This window comes from Haemaphysalis longicornis, unplaced genomic scaffold, assembly GCF_048455015.1.
Source record: "Haemaphysalis longicornis isolate Haplotype H1 unplaced genomic scaffold, Haemaphysalis longicornis Haplotype H1 scaffold_1, whole genome shotgun sequence".
NCBI lineage: Eukaryota > Metazoa > Arthropoda > Arachnida > Ixodida > Ixodidae > Haemaphysalis > Haemaphysalis longicornis.
In genome coordinates, this window is record NW_027526203.1 from 409,270,919 (window position 1) to 409,291,205 (window position 20,287).

At 50.0% G+C, this 20,287-nt stretch overlaps 1 long non-coding RNA gene across 1 annotated transcript in view; it reads left to right on the forward strand.

The window, feature by feature from the left end:
* Positions 1 to 379: 379 nt before the first annotated feature.
* The window catches only part of LOC144172483 (uncharacterized), a 38,691-nt gene continuing 18,783 nt past the window's right edge, over positions 380 to 20,287 (forward strand). The window contains exon 1 of the long non-coding RNA XR_013323022.1: positions 380 to 541. This is a non-coding gene — a long non-coding RNA (uncharacterized LOC144172483). The remainder of the gene's footprint in view (positions 542 to 20,287) is intronic.

Consider the following 20,287-nt stretch of genomic DNA (forward strand, 5'->3'; position numbering starts at 1 on the left):
GTCCTTTGTACTGCCGTTGTAGTTACCATGGTCACGCCTTGTGTTTTTCCTAATTTTCTTCCTCTCCTTTTCTCCTGTAATATGTACCGCTGTCCTTTCTGTCCCTTTCATTTCCCGTATCCCCTCCCCCCCTGAGTAGGGTAGCCAACCAGGCAGTATCCTGGTTAACCTCCCTGCCTTCCCTGTACTGTTCCTTCCTTCCTTCCTTCCTTCCTTCCTTCCTTCCTTCCTTCCTTCCTTCCTTCCTTCCTTCCTTCCTTCATTCCTTGAGATGTTACGACATGATACTAGGTCATGTCAATGTTCTGACTGAAACAAAGTTACATGCACTCTCTATGGGCCCTCTATTAGTAATGAACGTGATTTTTCTTGTAGAAATCGCAGATTGGCGAGCGCCACTCCTGGGACGTCTGCTGTGGAAATTATCGGGCGAACAGGAGATGGCCACGGCAGTAAACAACGGAGTTTGGAAGCCGTTGAGGACGTACGTTGAGAGACCATTGTCACTTGAAGAGACTCCGGCCTAGCAACGCTCTCGGCGGTGAGTTGCAAAAACTGGAGTGAAGCTCCGGGGCTTGGGACATAAAGTATGTATTGCGGAAAAGCTTACTCTATTGCGTGTTTTGCTGCAAAGCCACTTTTGCAGGGAAAGCTGTCTTCAGTGCAACGACGATGTCGGCGGACTCAAATGATGGTGTTACGCCCGCTCACGTCTGTGTACCCGCGTCTGTAACCGACGTGGCCCTGCCTGTCCTTTTGTATAGCTGTATGTGTGAGCTGCCGCCACAGCCGATAGGAAAGGTTCCTCTAGGTCGCCGCAAGGGCGTGCGTCCTCACTAGCTCGATAAGCATGTATTGAGGGCGTGAGAGATAGCGCAGATTCCTGACGACGGACCTAACATCGTTCCTCGACAGTTCCAAAAATTAGCAGTGAATTGCATATGTAAGATATCCCGTTTGACCTTTTGATGCTTGTTGCAGCCGTTCTATTGGGCTGTCCGTGCGTAGTCCGAACTGGCGTCGAAACGCCGATGTTTAGCACGAATTCATGCATACATTATACACGGCTACCACATCTGCCGCAAGTGAGTGTTACTCGAGCAGCACATACGCCAAGGATGCTGCTCGAAGAACCCAGGATAGCCAAAACCCAGAGGTTTGTGGGGGAAAGGCGTAAAAACAACGAAAAGTGCTTTGCGAACAAGACAGCTTGGCGGCGTTAGCTTCGCTGCTAATTAACCTTGATCCTAATATTAAGCAAGGCGTGACATTTTATGGTAGAGGTCCTGCAACTACAAGCGTATATGTTCATTCTGGAGAAAGCGTCACAGCAGCATCCCGTCTGCCTGCCGGCGGTCCTGCACCGGTGAACGTCCGCCATCTTAACTGGCCCTGCCGCGGGATAGGATGGTAATATCGGAAGGCCGACGGACGCAGTTGTCCTTTAACACCCGGGACCTCAAACTTCGTCGACGCAATTGGTTTAGCCCGATTCTCCCGATTTTCCGCCTCTGTGCATCGCCTGTTCGCGCAATAAACAACTGAAACTGCACATTGAGACTGCAATCTTGCTTCGACAGCAATGCGGCGAGTGCTCTGTCGATAAGTGTCGCTTCGGACGGCGTACCCACAAGAAAGAGGCGGAGTTAAAACGCCTATTCCATTTCTATCTTTATACGCAAAGTCAGCGCAGCTAAAATGCAAGCCCATAGAACGACTTCGCAGTTATCACTCGGCAAACACTCGTTGCCCCTAAGTGGTCGCCAAGAAAATTTGGGAAGAAGTTTGAGCGTGACAACGCGCGCCTTTCGCAGGTAACAAGCCGAGCGCAGCCAAAAGCGGCGTGCGCCCTGCGGCCGCGCCGCCGCGCCACTCGTCGCTTCCAGCGCGCGCCCGCCAAAGCGGCCCATTAAGGAGCGTTTCTTGGCGCGGTGGCGCATCGAGCTTTCGTTCGCCGAAGGCGTTCAGCTCCCCGAGCGGTGCCCATTAACGTTAACGACCGCTTCGCATAATTTCGGCGGGAAACAATTTTCTGGGCTCCCTTCCGCCTCCCCCTTTTTCTTGATTCCCGCGGTTGGCATTGGGCGCGTTATCTGCTCCAGGGACGATATGTCTTGGGACACTCTCTTCTTCGCGGTGGCTGCACGTGAAGCGCCCGGAGCTCATTAATCCGCTATCGCGGAAACGAACAAAGACAAGCGGCGCGTCACCGCACGCGAGCCCCGTGCGCGTGCCGCCGCCACTGTCACTGCTGGTGCGGACGGGGAAGGGTGAGGTTAAATAACGCAGAAGGCGAGGAAGCAGACCGAGAAAGACCGGTGACAGGGGCGTTCCTAAAGCCTCTAACGGCGACACCTGAATAGTAGCCTTTTGCTATTTATATGCATGTCTGACATGAGTCTCTGGGATATAAGACCGCGATGAGATCTGCTAATTGGTTTTGTGGACTATTGTTCGTCGCACGGAATTTTAAGAAATTTTACTCAAGTTATGTGGTTTGGTGAAACTCGTAGCCACCAATGTAACGTTTCAATTATAAATCGATCGGCTCAATAGGATAAACTGCGGTCCTTCTAACCTGCTTCCAGCGCTTCGGGCACCTTTTCCTGCTTTGTCCTTGAAATGGACAGTGCAATGAACGTAGTAAGGCGCAAGTGTTGACGTCTAGGAAGAACCGTTGGACGTGTGATATCCAATGTTGCTGTCCTTGTTATTGCAATTACGTTACTTGCGATGAAAAATAGATCTCTAGAAAGAAAGCTGCAGGGACGCATTGTGCCAGTCAAGGTCTCGGGGGAGGGAAGGGGAGGTTTCGTTCGGGTGCAAAAGTTTTCAATTTTCCACATACCGCTTGGAGACGTCGCGCAAAGACGATGACCCGCCGCGGTGGCTCAGTGGCTAAGGCGTTGCGCTGCTGAGCACGAGGTCGCGGGTTCAATTCCCGGCCGCGGCGGCCGCTTTTCTGATGGAGGCGAAAAGCAAAAACGCCCGTGTGTACGAGATTTAGGCGCACGTTAAAGATCCCCAGGTGGTCGAAATTAATCCGGAGTCCTCCACTACGGCGCGCCTCATCGCCTGCGTTGCGTCGGCGCGTTAAACCCCACAATCAATCAGTCAATCAAAGCAAAGACGATGGCGGGACAACCGACACACACATTGCTCACTTGAAACTCTTTGGCGTCGGAGAGTCACCTATTTTTGTAAGTTGTCGGAAACGTGTAAATTCGCCGCTGTTCTCTATGTAAAATACTCGTAAAACGTTTATTGATGTTAGAGCACATTACGTATACTTTAACATTTTCTAGTACAATACGCAGCCTAAGTCGATCCCGTGAAGGAGATCAATTTTAGTTTTGCAAAATGTTTCAACAACTAGTGCATCAAAGACTAACAAACTAACCAGAATCGCAAGAACTGTGCACGCCCCGACAATGTCTGGGTTGCGCAAAAAAATCTCCACCTAAGATATACTTCTGCAAATCTAGGAGCAGGTCACAATCTATCCCAATCAAATCATCCCCAAAGCAATCTTGACACTCGATATAAAAGGGGCTTTAAATAACCCTACCCATCAGTTTACATTAGATAACCTAAACACAACAGACTGCGGAACAATACCTAAAATGAAGTTAAAGCCTTTCTCAGTAACCGAAGAGCAACGACTAGACTTTGGCAGCTTAAATCCTTCACCTTCAGCCCAGCGGCAAAAGGTACAACCCAAGGATCCGTAATATCCCCACTCGTTTTCAACATCGCCATCCCCCCTTTTTCGGAAAAGCTTGAAGCAATCGCAAATCTTCACCATGCATTATATGCTGATAACCTTTTTACATTTAACCACGACGGGTTAACCTCTAACCTCAGCTCCAGCTCAATTTGGCAAGTGCCTCTCTTTTTTCTTGTCCGGGTTGTCTGTAAATTTGATTGCTTGGTGACACTAGTTCTTTTTTCACAATGTAAACTCCTGTCTTGGCTGTATGCTGTGAATATAAATAAATAAATAAATAAATAAATAAATAAATAAATAAAAAATAAATAAATAAATAAATAAATAAATAAATAAATAAATAAATAAATAAATAAATAAATAAAACCTTGAGCGGCACGTGCTGATATTCACCTACGAGTCCATGCTTCCAGACAAGGGGGCGGCGGCTGCAGCATCCATCCCGCCTGCCTTCGCTTCAGCCAGGCAATGCTGCCTTCCAGTGGCAAGCAGCTCCACAACGGCCCAAATCGCGGGTCTTCACTTGGCTGCTGACATCATTAAGGAATGCGAGTAGAATCTCGTCAACCGGAAACTAACCACTCTCTCAGATTCGAAGACTATATACCCTCCTGAGGCTCGACTGGGCCAACCGCAGCTGTCTTGCTGTAAAACGTCTCTCCAGCAAACTGCACAGCCTCAGCGCCAAAGGCTTTAGCATCCATCTGCAATGGCTAGCTACCTGATCACGTAGGCATCAAAGGAAATGGGGAGGATGATCACCTGGCAAAAGAAGCGCATAATCCATCAATTTCAATGAGTGCGACAATCAGGCCCCTGGACGTCGCGCGGTACCTTATCAGAAAGGGCCTCCAAGCCATGCACCCTGACTCCCGAGTTGCATCCGGCAAGCCACCGCACGTACGCGCTTCCTTCGAGGGGACCGACCCGGGCTGACCATGCTCTCCTTCGTCTGCGAATCGGCTGTCACCGCTGCGCGGAAAGAAGTCACAGGCTTGGCATCGCCAGTTCACCCGCCTGCCCACACTGTCCTGCAATAGAGACACTCGCGCATGCACTGTGCGAGTGTCCACAACATTAATTCGCATGCTCGATCAGCGCTGAGAGCGTCGTATGTGAAACTGGGACTGCCTTCATGCACCTTATCAAACCTGTTGTTCCCGGATTGTCACAAATCAAATCGCGAAAAAGCTATCCGAGGCCTGCTGGACTTTTGAAAGGACACGGGACTCTCGGACCGGCTATGATGCCGCCATTGCTGTCCATGCAGCGCGGCTTGTGAACCGTCATCTTATTCCCCCTTTCTATCTTTTAAATGCAGAGCATTTCTTAGCCTCACCTGTTCCTGCGTCGGACGGTGTCAACAGTCCCGCGTCCGCAGCAGGTGCGCCTCTCCTTCCCTCCTCTCTCTCAACAGCAGTTGGCGCGCGCATGCGTCGTAGTCAGCCCGTTCGCTCCGTCGCGGTCTCGGCGTAACAGGTGCGTGATAGCAGCGCGGTGGGCGTGGAAGGGCGCGCGCTGCTTGCGCATGCGCGCTCTCCCCCCCGTACTGCTCTCCCTCTACTGCGCGCGCTGCAAATATAGCGGCTAGCGGTCGCTCGTGTTTCAGTCACTGCGTTGCTCCTTCCTTCCTTGGTTGACGCTCGTGCCCACGTTTACTCGTGTCTGCTACTCCAGCATCACGCAAGAAGCGATGGAAGCAACACTGCCTTCAATCAGTACTGAGGCCCCAATGCTCTGCATTTACTCGTGTTCCCCTCGCGGGAAGGCGCGGGAATTTTTTTTTCTGTCCACCCTCTTTTCGGTCTATCCTCCTCCTAGACTCAGTCTTGATTGAGGTGCCCTGAACCCGAGAGGCAGTTATCGGCTGAGTCGACTTTTGTTTCTTTTCCAATAAAGCAACTCTCTCTCTCTCTCTCTCTCTCTCTCTCTCTCTCTGGCCGCGCGCTAACATGGATGGCAACGCAAGATCAAACGCGCTTTCTTGAGATCTATCCCCGGGTCCGTCTATGATCTGGCCAACCTCATACCATCCTCCTTCCACTCGTCTTCGCGATCGCGCGACACGTAAATTTACTTTACTCTCCTATCGCCTCGCCCACCAAGCCTACCCTTCTCCAGACCCGCACCTCACTCGCGGCGAAAGCGTTCTTCTCAGTCAGGCTGATGCCCGCTCCTTCCCATCTCATCGCATTCTACATGGCATACGTAGTGCTCCGATCTCCCAGCCCACCCTTCTTGCGGTGCATACGCCTCTATTCCTCACTCCTACTGAAACAGCAAATCCTGAACCTTCCGCTCTCCCTCTCCCGCTTTACCTCAAGGGACACTTGGCTGGCTCCTCCACCCGGAACAGGCGTTCGGGCCACCCAGGGGGCTACTATGGAAGAACCCCAAGGACATTCTGGGCTACTATGAAGGCAGTGGCGCCTCAGCCTCCGTCGTTTAGCTGACCTGGACTCAGGTCGGTGACTGGGCAATAAATGTAAGCATACCCACGAAACTCAAAGACAGCTCACGATGCCAGTTGCGAACGCCACATCCGGGTATTCCCAACTTCTAGACAATGCACCCCGAGATGCATGGATCTACCAAACCCCAAGCTAGCTCCCAGAGACCCCACTTACAACTCTTCTCCTACACTGCACACACATAAGAATAGGTCCTCCTCTGCACCATTCACTATCCTATTACCAAGCGTACATATACCGAGGACTGCAAACAGGAGCATTTTACATGCACACAAACCTCTCGAAAATCTCACCATCCTTCTGATCCGACCCCCAACCCTGCAAGCCCCCCCCCCCCCCCCCCCCCCTTCCTTGCGATGTATCATCTTGTCTTTCCCTGCCCGCATAACCTCAACACTTCTAACAACCCATCCCTTGAGCAGTGGGAGTCTGGGTTGACGAGCTCGGTACCGGAACTTTAAAGAAGCCTGGTGCGACACGCCCTGGATTTGGCGCAGGTTTCAGGCCTTTAAGACATGGCAGGCTGACCCCACCCCCCTGCTCTTTAGCTCAAATAAATGTGGACCGTACCCATATGTGAGCTTAAAATGTGCTTACTTATTAAAAATACGTCGTTAAAGTTGCCCTGAATTCGATTAGGTTTATTTATTTCATGCATTAGGTGGATCCGATTCTTTTATCCACATTCTTATTAGGCAAATCGTGATATGACATCTGAAACCTGATAGTTGCGCGGGCCGGCTGAACGGCCGACATTTCCGGTATAACAGCCAGAGCTGTAGAAAAAATGTGACTTCTTGCTGGCCGCTAGATGTGTGAGCCGCACTCTAAGAGAATTTGTGTGGTTCAGTTCCACCACAATGCGCTGCGCTCCGGTGACCAATCCATGCCGCCAACAAAGAAAATGCAACGAATGACGATGCCGTATACGATTTGATTGCGAAGTTCTGTCTGCGCTGGGGCGTCACGCAGTGTAAGCATGAAGTTCGGCATCTCGCTGTCCACGTTGGACCACACGTTGTTATCCCACGCCGAATTCACTTCGTTTACGACATGGATTAAAAACTCAAGGACATTGCGGAGAAGCTGAACCGCGGGATCGTCGAAGACCGTACGCCACCTCGGAACTGCTTAAACTGATGCATCATAACAAAATAAAAACCAGCTACGTGTAAGCAGGGACCACAAAAACTAGTGAAAAAATCTCAAAGGTACCCACTGCTAGTTGGCAGTATCCTGGTATCATGTCTTAACTGTTTCATCCTGTCTGCAAAGCTGTATTAGTTTTAATACTGCCGCGTGAATTTTTTACTGCGAAGTGTGTGTGTACGGCTGCCGCAGGCGCGTTGTAAAGTGACCTTACGTAAACCTGTCCCAGCGCATTACCGCTTTGGTGTTCCAGGGCATTTGCGCACGCAATTGTTACCGCTCGCGTGCGCGCACTCCTCAAGAGCGTAAGCGAAGAGTGCGAGCGCGCTTAACGCGCCACATACGAACGCGGGCCCCCAAATCCGGCGTTATGGAGTGGCACCCAAGCGAGGCAAGTGACGCGTCGTCCGCGCCGTGGCAGCCCCGCTTTCTTGAGTGCTTGTAAGCCCATCGGCACCGGCAGGGCAGCATGCATTTGCGAACACACCGCGGCGCATGCACGTGCTGTTTCCGGGGCCTGCTCCCCCCGTGGCGCCTTTTCTTTTCTCGTGCAGCAATGAAATGCGTCGAGTAATCGCTGTAGCGGGGGACCGTAACGCCATGAATATTTCAGCCACGGCACAGGTCCGCTTTTCAACGCCGCGCGCACGCGGCGAGCATGGTTCGCTGAATTTTTAACGCATTCCTTGCGGCCCAAAGTGACACGCCAAGGAGCGTCCTCCGCAGCACCCGGCGTACCTCGTTAAGCTTGTACAAGCGCCAAGCCCCGTACTACACGCGGCCGAACATTGCCAGTACCGCCTACCCGCGCAGCGATCAAGCGCTCCCGAAACGACGCCTTGAATATTCACGATCCGAGCGCGCCCGTACAGCCAAGGACGCGCTGCAGCGTCGCCGTCGTCGGTGGCCGTGGCCGCGGGGTCTGAACCGCGAGCGGCACGTTTATCCTCCGACCCACGAGGGGGGCCCGCCCTCCCTCGTCAGTGAGAGAGCGCTGTCCGCGCCGCATAGGGTCCTCCCTGCCTTTCGCATACCCGCAGCCAAGATCTTGATACCGCCATTACACGCGCGCCAACACAAGCGCCACGAGGTCACCTGTCTCGAGGGACAGCAAGCTGAAGTTGACAAAACTAATAAAAAAGAAAAAGAACGGGAGCACGTGCTGTAGACCGTCCACTCGCGATAATCATTGAGCGGGACAGGGTGAACCGGCGATGGTGGTGTGGCCGTTCATTTGTATTTAACCTCAAACACTTGCTGCATATTCAAGTACAACGCGCACAAAAGGGGGTCATCGTCTCACAAACGCCTTACCCTGATTCTGAAGATGCCCCAAGAAGGCTAGGAGAAATTTTTGAATGGAGGGAGCGCTGTACGCGGTAGAATGGTACTGAAGGAACGACACGACAAAAATAACCTAAAGCCGTGCAAACAAGCTATACTAACAAAAAGCTTCTAAAGGGTACCTAAACGCGGAAATGTCCGTCCATCCGTCTGTCTCTGTCTGTCTGTCTGTCTGTCTGTCTGTCTGTCTGTCACTAGATTCAACCTCCGGGCCAAAATTTAAAGGGCCATAAGTTTGGACAAATGTATACAGGCAACACTGTTCTAAACTATCAGAACGGTTTGCGGAGTGAAGGAAAGTTCAGGTATGTTTGAAGCAAGGTATAGCACCATTCCTTTGATCAAAAATGCACTTTTGATTATATTTGAAGATGGCAACTTAAAAACAGCGAGTTGAAAAAAATTGCGTCGAAGAGAGACAAGCTGTGCCTTGTTTCAACAGTTGGCGCGCGAGCAGTGCGAGAGCGCAAAAACTGAATGGACTCGCGAAACTCCCCAATGCGTAATCGGGGGAGGAACAAGAGGTGAGCGCCAGAGCATCAGGGGTGGAGGGGGAAAGCGGAGAGGGTGTTATGAGGTTGGATTTGCAGAAACCTATCGTATTTCGACGTAACTCACCGTGAAGCAATCAGATACGCGGTCAATTTTTTTGTAACAGACATCACACTTTAGAAGCTATATGATAGAAAGCGGTAGCAGGGAAAAAAGTCTCATAAAACAAAGGGGTAACATATGACGTCTATCAAACCTTTGGATTGTTTCGCGGAAGTTGTTGGCATCATGAGAAACCTTTCTGCAGGGAAAGAGGAATTTTGTGCTTGCTACGAAATAGATTGATAGCGAAAGCACTGCGCTCTTTGCGTCTCTAGGTGCGGTAACTCGGCTGCTACAGGTGCGCAGCGAACACAGTTTATGCCCCGTTAACTCGGAAAGCGCGGCGAAGTCACTGCGCCACGCTTCGGCACATCCCTTTCCCTTGTGCTAGCTTGCAGCAATGCGCTTCTGTCGCAGCCACGCCACCGCAATGCAGTGCCGTTTCAAGGTTACCCTATAACCTCCCCCACCCCCCCACCCCTATCCCCCTATAACGTTCCCAATAGTCTGCCTCTCCCCTTCCGAAAAACTATCTCCAAGGTCGTTCTAGCAGCATTTCCTCCCGTTATTACTGGAATAAGGTGGGAAGCAGCAACAGCCTTGGATTGAACAATCATCGCATCATTCTCATGCGGGGATGCAATAATATATTTGCAGACTGCAATGCCCGGAACCCTCATTAAAACACGTTAGTGAAACGAATAGTCAAACAAACTTGCTCGGCACCGGAACCACCTGCGGCATAGTATTTGCGGCATACAGGCGTCCAAAATAACTCACTGAATCGAATGTTCTTTTTTTCTTTTGGCGTTATTTGCCATATACCGAGATCCTAAAACATGGGCCCGTTATAAATTTAACGGCACTGAGTTACTACACCACCATTTCGGTAATTGTATGGATGTTTTGAGCATCAAAACGCTTCATCCACTAAAGGACTCGCCCCGAGCGCAAAATCTTGCCGCGGCTGGAGCGCATATTGAATCAATATTTATGAACGACTAAATTGCATCACTGCCATGCTATCAGTGTGATTCGGTTAGTTCGGGCTGGGGGATGCTCAACTTTTTTTAAGGTGTGAAGCGTTACTTGGTGACCCCCCTGCAGGTTTTTTGTAGCATAGGTATATTTTTCGTTTTTCTTTTTCGCTTTCGTTTAGGGCGTCGGCGTTTTGGAGTCGGCTTTAGCTCACAGAGATAACACCACCGCAAAAAACAAAAACCATCTACCACACCAGTAATCATCAAGATGCATATATGGTATAATAATTATCATCATCAGTTATGTTCCCTTAAAAACCCTTTCCGGAGTATTATATAGGGGGAAGGTGGTTGTGGACCCGGCAGCTTACATGTCGTACTTAAAAAAGGAACCACAAGGAAACAAAAGGATAGATGAAACACCAATTAACAATCAATTAACAATCAATTACAATCAATTATGACGCACAAAATAACAGTGACGGGTCACTGCAGCAGTTTTTGAGCATTGGGGTCACATGGACTAAAAATAGCCCAGAAGAAAATAACAGAACAGATGGAACACCAAGAAGAAAAGTATTGTCGCAGCTACTACATCGGCGAGATGATTTATACATCCGAACATTGTTTAGCGGCAAGGCAAACTCGGGCAAATTTGAGACAATACATGGTTACAGAGTGAAGCTTAGCAGCGTTTAATAATAAGATATATTCGGTTGATTCGAACAAAAAAGAAGTAAAACAACACCGTCATGGTTTAAAAAACAGTGTCGAGAACAGGAGAGATAACCGCACAAAACACATCCTCTACTCATGATCTTGCCATCGGAGGAAGATGTGTTAAAACCGATAGCGCCCGCTATCGCTACGAGACATCGTTACCGCCATAAGTTCAAAATATCATAACAGGCAGGGAGGTTTTCTGCACAATGGTATGAAAATGTCTTCAGAAAACCGTTACAAGCAATGCAAATCCAAACGACGAGTGCAAATGCAACGCCGCATCCCTGGCATAATCTGTAGTATATGGAAGGTCTGAGTTCTTCTTTCGTGCTGTTTAAAAAAAATGACGCGTCCTTATACGAACACTTTCCAAGCGAGCGGCGCGTTGAGCGGGTGTTTCAACAGCACGACGCCTCGGTGTCCATTGTGCCAGGCGACGTTGTGTGTCCGTTGGTGCCGTAGCAGCTGTTGCTCCTTACTTCAGTCATGGTGCTTTCACATTGCCAAATGCCGGCGCCGGAATCATGTCTCTGCAGGAGAATGCAGATCAAAAGATGACCCTCCTTACGCGGGGGTGAGGCAGAATACGACATTGCGGAGGAAAAAGCCTGCATGACGGGCTGGAGCTTCCCACCCCGCCAGCAGCGCCTAAATAAGAATTAAGCATGACAGCTTAGACTGTCTTATTACGACCATCTTATTGGCTGGACACCCTGTTTGAGCCTTTAGGTGGCGTGTACTAAGGTTTTTATCGTATGCTGTTACGTATGCCTGGCAAGAGCGAAACATTTATCTGTACCTACGTACGTCGCGAAGTCCCTCCCCCATAACTGTATCCTGCTAGATATTCCCTCGGGTTAAGAAGTAGCGGCTAATTAGGGCAAAGTCATCGAAGTCGGGGTGTAGTTTTGCTGCTATACGGGATTCCCATGAACCTCGGTTATTCTTCTAGTATACAGGCTATTGAGAAGGAAGATTTTTAAGGGGAACGCCTTAAGTAGCCCATTGTGCGAGAAACCATCGTGGTTGTCTTGTACAGAAAATAGCTGCGCTGTAAAGAGTAAATAAAAAAAGCCTTTCGCGTACGTACGGGAACTCAACCCGGGAATCCGAATGCGGATCCGAATGCGTTACCACCAGGATACATCCGCACGTTGCCAGCGGCGAAACGAAAGTTAGCCCAGTGCGTTCCGCGTGAGATGAGAACATGACGGCATGTGAGTAGAACAGGTGCACTCCAGCCGCGCAGATCTTTGGTTAGGGACAACTGTGGCATGCAGTGTCACCAGCCTTCTCGTCCAAATAATTCGCGCCAAGAGACAAAAAAAAAGACAAAAGAAGAAAGCGACACAAATACGACATCACTGTAAAGACGTCTTCGATAAGTATCGCCAGGATTGCGCCTTCAAGGTAAGTAAACTGAAGTACCTCCAGGATGTTTATATAAGAATGTGACACATAACTGCCTCCAACGGAAAATTCGCCCCCCTCCAGTGTACGTATGTCCCAACGCATCGTGAAAGCTGTCATTCTGGGCTCCTCTTTTTATAGAGTCAAAGGATTCTTCCTCACTAACAAGAATGGGTCTAGAGATGATTGGGGTCGAAATCACGATTGTAAGAGGCACAGGCCTCAATCCAAGCCCTCTATAACGCGGCCAAGGAACGAGGGGCGGATGAGCGTCAGGGACCGGGCCGGTTGAGTGGAGTGTGGAGTGGCATGTTACATGGTCATTGCCATCCAGCCACAGGTTCCCCAGGGGAATGAGTGGCCGCCCGCCCCTCGCTCACGGGATGGCCACACTGATAAGGATAGTGCGTGGTGTGCTCCGGCGTTTATGAATGCCCCTGTCATCCCATTCTTTGTTACGACTGATTCCTGCAGAAGAGGAAATAACCCTGCGCTTTTAAACCTCGCATCCGCACAATGACCTCCGACTGATGACGTTGCAAGCAGGCTCGAAGGGATTGCTCAAGCGTGCCCTGAAAACCCCGAAGAATGTGCGAAGGGCCTCCTAAAGAACCATCATGCCAGGTGCGCCTTTCTCCGTGGTCAGGAGGCAACAAGAATTAGCAGATGGGCGCGCCGGTGGGTGAGTTGCAAAGGTCACCGACGCAACGCAACTCCTGCCTTTGTTGATTGTAACGCAGGGAAAAATGGCTCGTTCATGTCAGTGTAGCAGAATAATCAACATCACTGCCTTGTCAATTTCCCGAGGGCGCATGGCCAAGTAGAAGAAACTGTTCGCTCCTATAAGGTAAGCTAATAATTGCTGCCAATGATGCGTGCCAACGTTAACGAGAGTGCTTCTGCGACGTATTTTTCAAGCGAAGCTTGTATTGGCTAACTTGTGCCGTCGGTGACGTTCGCCTGAAGCTCGGTCGCGGAATTCCCCTCTCCCTTCCTCCTCGCCAGCAGCTGTCGCTCCTCGATCGCAGGTGGTGCGCAAGCAAAAGTGGCGCGCCAGATTGCGCCACAACGGCTTGTGCCGTCGGTGTCGCCGCGTAAAACCCTGTTATTACGGATTCTCCTCTCTCTCTCCTCGCCCGCAGTTGCCGCTTCTCCGCGCAGCTGTCGTTTCTGGGCGCAGCTGGTGCGCGCTCTTACTTTAGTTTGTTTGCCTATGCGCGGCGCATCTCGCCCCTTCGGAGATGCGCTCCGGAGAAGGCGTGTCAACCGGTTCACCGTCAGCTGTGGCATGGGCAAGCCGCGCTTGGCTCGCTCCGCCGTGCGTTCCTGTAAAGCTCAGCGGAAAAGGAGGGTTTCGTTGTGGTCGGTCAATGGTTTCGCGTTTTGATTTTCATAGGGTAAATTAGTTTTCGTTTTCACTGAGGTCATGCTTCGCGTGGACCCCTGTTTCCGCAGGGAAGAGGTTCGTTGATTTTTATAGCATTTTGTGCAGTCCTTTTTGCTCACAAAAGCGGTCACAGAAGCCACAGCGCCTTGAGAAAAGTCGCGTGTTTTTGAAGTAGGTTTGCAAATTCTTGATTGCAATGTTCACCTTAGTATGTTTGCCTTATAATGGATGATAGAAGAGGCTTATCAAATTAATTATGCAATTAAACGATATCAAAATTATTGCTGCATTGAAAACCCGGCTCCAATGCCCTTTTGGTTCCATGCTGCTATTATTTGCGACTTTCGAAAAATATTGGTTCATAATTACAGAAACACACTCTGTTGATATCGCATTCTTTAGCTATACTGATGTTCATGCTCTGTTGTTAGCTGGCTCTTGCTAACTCCCTTCGTTTTTTTTTAAATTGCTACTGAAAGTTGACATTTATTTCTAGAAACGCGATTTCATTCGATCAACTCCCTGCTTAGCCCGTTGAAGTTCCTACTCCTCCCTTTACCCATTCCACGCAACGGGAAATAAATTGTCATTGCCGGAACGACGAACTTCTGCCGAAGACAGCAGCCATTCTATAGGGGGAGAAAAGCAAACCGGGAGATTTTGCCCATACACAATACAATAAAAATAAACGCGTATAAAAAACGAAGTACGTAAGCTCAAACCGCGCGTCAAGGTGTCTTCCAGTAAGTACTTAGCTGCACCCTCACCACGCGTGCATGCACATGAAACAACGCCAGAGTTTAGATGGGCCTCACATTACGCTCATTTACCCAAACTAATTTGATCGCAGCGCCTGCTTCACCGCAGCCAACTCTGCAGGGCGCTTAATCATTGCGTCTCGTTAATCTTCGTACCGCCAGGAGGGAGGTTGGGGAGTTAGTTCATTAGCCCACGGCACCCGTTAGGTGGCCGCGCAGCCTTCGACACAAGTGGGCGACTGAAATGACGCCGGGGAACTTTCCGACTCCCTGCGAAACTTACTTGTGCTGATTGGCTCGGCTTTGCCCTTGATGATCCCCAGTTCAGGTCGCGACCGTGTGTTTCTCGCAAGGCAAAAGTAGGCCAACCATTGCATCTTCTATGACACCTTCGGACCTGCCTCATTTACTGCGCGACCTTCGCGGCTTCATGCCCTGGCCTTGTATACGTCTGCCTACGCATCTCGTCAGTTCACATTATCACAGTTTTGCATAGCCACAAAAATATCCATGTGAAATAATTCATTTTTAATGCGGTAGCATTGATGCTGTAGTAACACCCCCCCCCCCCCCCCCCTTCTCTTCCTTTACCATTTGTTGTAGGCACTGGACATCGCCTGTTTGCCTCTGTAGCCGATATGAAAGTTGCGAAAGAAGAGCGCGTAATTTTCCGTATTGGTTCATAGTCTCATTAAAGGGACACTGAAGTGAATTTGTCAAGCTCCCGTTTTTGCTTGCACTGCGTAGACTGGCTCAAATTAGCCCACTTTCATCGTTTAGCCGGCTGACAAATCGGTAATTATTTTACACAGCACGAAAGAAGAAAAACTACTATGCGCGGTTTGCGGCGGCCGCACCAACTAAAGCTGTGACGTTGGGAGGAGGGAGCACCGTGATTGGACGATGCCCAAGGTTAGCAATCAAACAAGTTTCGGTTTCGGTTTCGGATCTGTCAAACACAACCGATGGCGTTGTTGGATGGGCATTCTCAATATCTCAGTAATCATCGTACCGCGCTTCTGCCATGTTTTCGGCTGTAAAATGCGTAAGATTAGCCTCCCAGGACGGCTTGGAATCGTAGCATTCACTAGCCGAGGCCTACGCAGTGCATGAACGTCCTCCGCGTCCCCGCAGACGCTCAAATGCCATGTGCTTTTCCCCCATATTTGGAGTTTGCCTCACTCATGCCTGTATCGTAAAAAGCGTGTTCGCAACAGGCCAAGGGTCTGTTGATTCTGGCCTGTGCCCACTGCCCGCAAGCAGTCGGTGCTTATGGCAACAGCACGCCAACGAGAACTCGCTAGCGCGCCAGTGCCAGCCTGCGCGCGTTCTGTGAACTAGTTCGTGGAGCAATGAACGTTGCGGCCCAAAAAGAGGTGAACTCAGTATAGAAAACATCGGCGGAAAACGAAAAAGTTAACTTATAAAAAAAAGCACGCACCCGCGGGGATTTGAACTCGCGACTTGCAAAACACTTGCAATAACACACCCAGCGCTCTAGACCACTCGGCCACGGGGCGGGCTCTGCTGACCTTGGTAATATAAGGTATATATTGTATAATCAGTTTACACTTTTATTTAGTTTTGGCATTTCAAACAGCTTAGGTGACTATTTGTTGTTTTGCGCTCGTGCAGCAAGCATCCCCTAAGTTTCCACAATATATCACGTCTGGCAATTGCATTTCTTAGACGGAAAAGCGTTCGCAGATGCGTAGTCGTGCTGCTGACCGCTGTGCTTGTTCGCCCAGCGCAAAAAAGTGCTTCCCGCACCCTAGTTTTACGCTGTACGGTAAAAATATCAGTTGATTTTATTTCCTTAGTACCTATATTGACTTCGCTGACTCTTCTCCCGCCTTCAAGAGGCCTTATATTTTCCTACTGGCGTACCAGTCAGCGAAGGGTCGAATGTGCGCTTGTGCAGCGCTTGTGTGAAGCGACCTTGACTTGGAGCTAGATACAGTGTACAAACTAACCAAGTACAGAAAGGCACATTCTTCCATTCACAAACGTGTCCTGGCTTCGTTTCAACTGAGCGAACGAATTGCGACGACCCGTAGGCGGCCGGCGGACGAAACGCTGGGCCGACTGACTCTGTCTGAAGGCCGGGGAGCCGTGCAGTAGGGCAGCCAATTGCGAGCTCGGCTCCTCACGACGTCACACGAAAACGCCACAGAAAATGGGCGAGCGTAAAGAGAGGAGGACAGCATTTTCGAATTAATTTTTCTACTAAATAAAATCGCGTAAACGCGCCCAGAGTGGTCGAAACATGGCCTGGGGACTCCGGACTACAATTTGCGCTTGTAATCCCGCAATGTTTACATATCACTTCATTGACCCTTTAAAGGTGTCACGGCGAGAATGAAAGCGCCCTCGCAGTCCCCATCGCGAATTCAATCTTCCTTTTCGCTTGTTTCTCGGAAACCTTTCGTAAGGTGATAAGATTTCTTTGGAGTGGCCCAGTGGTTAGGTTGCCGGTTTCACGGCGTAGAGGTTCCGGGACCTCCCTAACAACCTTTTTTTCCTTGAGGCGCGCGCTCCCAGCACCTGCTCGTGGGCTCCTTTCCTCTTCGCCGCTTTGCCTCACACTTCGAGGTTTCTTGGTGCGGCAGAGGGATATTGCTCGGCATAAACAGCTCCGCGGCCAAAAACTTCCATAGCGCCTATGTAGAAAAGGGACCCCAGATTTGCCTCTCTGGTTTCGGTAAGGATGATCCCGTTACACTCTGTGTTCCTTTCTGCAACAGCACATTATTACGACTTTGAGCGCTACTGAAATTGTAACTGTATCGGCATTGTCAAATACAGCGCCCGTTAAGCTTGAGCTTTGTCCGGTGGCGTTAGCAAAAAAATACCAAGAAGAAAAAACCTCCTCCGGTGCGAGGTGCCCGGTCCCGACCTTCGCGGAGCTGCGTAGGCGGAGCAAGGCCTCGCCTAGCCATGACATCGCCGCGGGCACCGGCACCGCTCTATCTTCGAGAACAGTCTGCCTAGCGTTCATGGCGTGATCTCTCGCATGATCTTCTCCTCGCCAGTTCACGTGCGTTCATTCCTCAAGTGGGGAGCGCAGACACCATGTTCACGCTACAGACGCCGAGATCGGGAATCCGGTTGCCGCGGGTTCTTGCGCGTGCTAACATGGTGCACTTCGGGAGAGACAAAATGATCAAGTTCAGAAATTCATGTCAGGTGCAACAGCCGAGTATCCGACGAATGGAGAGATGGGCTGACAGAAGAAGAGCATCCAAGGAGCATCGATCACTCCCGAAGAAGAGGAAGTGCAGCGCGAAAGTCGCCGTGCCGCTAGTCGAGAACGGATGCGACGACTTCAGTCCAATCCCGAATATCGCGCCGGTGAAGCGGCGGCGAAACGTCAGGGAGTTGCAGAAGATCCGGAGTTGCGAGCTCGCCTACATTGTATATATATTTCAATGACCGAGTGTTCATTGCTCTTTGCGGGGCTAACGACGACACCACGCAAACAACCTGACCGAGTGGCGAAGCAGAACCCCTCGGAAAGCTTGGCCAAGTCTGCAAGCATAACCACGAATAAATTTAGCCGAACCAAAAATGAGCTCGGTGGGGCCGCCAGCTCCGCAAGTTTCTTCAGCGTTGCAGCCCTAGTGCAAGCTGACACATTGTTTTGTCTCGTTTCATGAAGCTGCATGATCATCGGTGAGTCTTGCCCACGATTGTCATTTTTAAGGGTTGTATTATATAGATCGTTTTCTTAGGGTCTTTTTTCTTGAAGTTTCTATTTAATTCTATTGGCAACATCCCGCATGCAGACGGGATATTTTAAGCGGGTTCATATTTTAAAGATTTTTTTTATTTCGCCGCACTTCTCTGCGTTCTACCAAAATTCCCATAACAATAACAAGAAAAGCGATAATGTTCTACACCACAGACATTAATTTAACGTAAACAACGCTGTCTTTTTATCATTATAACTCTTATTGTCATGGAAAGAAAACTTTAGAACTACCCAAAACCAATTGTAGAACCACGAGGATTATCACGCAACCCATCTCGTTACATACTCATTCAATTGTCTCGATCATCACAAAATGTGTTGTTCTTTACATGTGAATGGCGATTTTTTATAGTACGATGAGAACACAAATAAGGCAGGACACCCCGCATGTCTGGAGCTTACTATAACGACACTTTTTGTAAGAAGTTTTCGCCTTGCGGTAGCGCGGCTGTGCTGTCACTAAAAATTAGCAGTGGCTTAGCTCGGCTATGCCAGGATATACGTAGCGTGAGCTAAGGTTCAGTAATCCAATCCAATTCAATCCAATCCAATCCAGTTCAGACCAGTCCAGTCCAGTCCAGTCCAGTCCAGTCACTGCTCCTCGCGCAGGCGCAGCACGGCTCGCCAGGAGCCACGCGAAACGGCTATCAAGCTGATCCAGCGCAACGTCAGAATTGGTACTGCGCAACGGAGGCGCACAGCTGGGCACGCACCGGCGCCAGTGCGTCTGCCACGGCTATGACGTCGCTCCTCTGGAATGCGCAGACCGGCGAATATGCAGACACAACTCTCTATACACCCGCACTCCAACTGGATTGGATTTCCAATCCAATCAAATACAATCTAGTTTAATCCAATCCAATCCAATCCAATTTAATCCAAATCCAATTCAATCCAATGCTGCTCGCTCTTGCGCAGTACTACCCTTCGGGGTCCACGCGAAACTGCTCAACCTCGGCCAGTGTATAGCTTACGCTACAAAATGTGGATCACGTAGCATCGCGAGATTTCTCGTGCTAAGCTTTCTCACGCTAAGCGTTACCACCTTGAACTATTTAAGGGAAGTTCCTCCAGGCTTGATATTGTTCGCTTACTTATAAAAGAATTTTATTCTATAACGTGGGACAAAAGTAAAACAGTCAACGTTTTAAATTTTCCATCCCCAAAGTAGTCAACAATCATTTCGTGTGGCACGGGCCAGATCACGCTACTTTCCCATTTGAGTTGGCTAAAAATTGGTGAAAAAATAATGGTAACTGCATTGGTGGATCTAATGACATCATCTCGTCCGTCTCCCTCGTGAACTGAAGGTACGGTCCGATGCACACGCCTTGTTCTGGCTTTAGAGGTTAGCAGCGCGGCATTTCTAGCACACCCCTCATACACAGTGCTGACGCTGCTTTGCGTTCTAACCCTATCAGTGGTCGCGCTCGCTTGCTAACAAGGTCATTGCCGTAACAACAGCAAGTCCTGGTGACTTGAGCGCTCGAAGCAGCGCAGACAGGAAAGAGGATATTACGATTGGGGTTTCTGTTGAAGTTCTATGACCAATTCTAAGGCTCAGGAGAAAGAAGCATAATTCATTATTCCATGTATATTTTCCTTGAAGTGGAATAGCTATGCAAAAATGCATGCTGTTGCTCTGAGAGACCAACGCACCCGCATCATGGCCCTTATGCAAACAGCTGCTTGGCCAGACAGAAATGGCAACGCCAATACCTTACTTGTGCATTTGGAGGGTCATCTGCACCAGGTCAATAACGATACATGCATGCGGAGCGATATTTTTCCCGATATTTTTCCTTCTCGTTTTAAAAGGACAGATCTGCCTCCCGGCCCCCGCGGGGGTCGAGCGGACGGCGAGGGCGCGGGCGATCCGAGTAACCCGCGCGGCCGGCCGGGCACGACGCCTCGGGCTCCGCCCGCTACCTAGCGCAGGTAGTTAGACGAGGTGCGGCGAAGCCCTGCGTGGCCTGACCCGCACCTTTCTCGC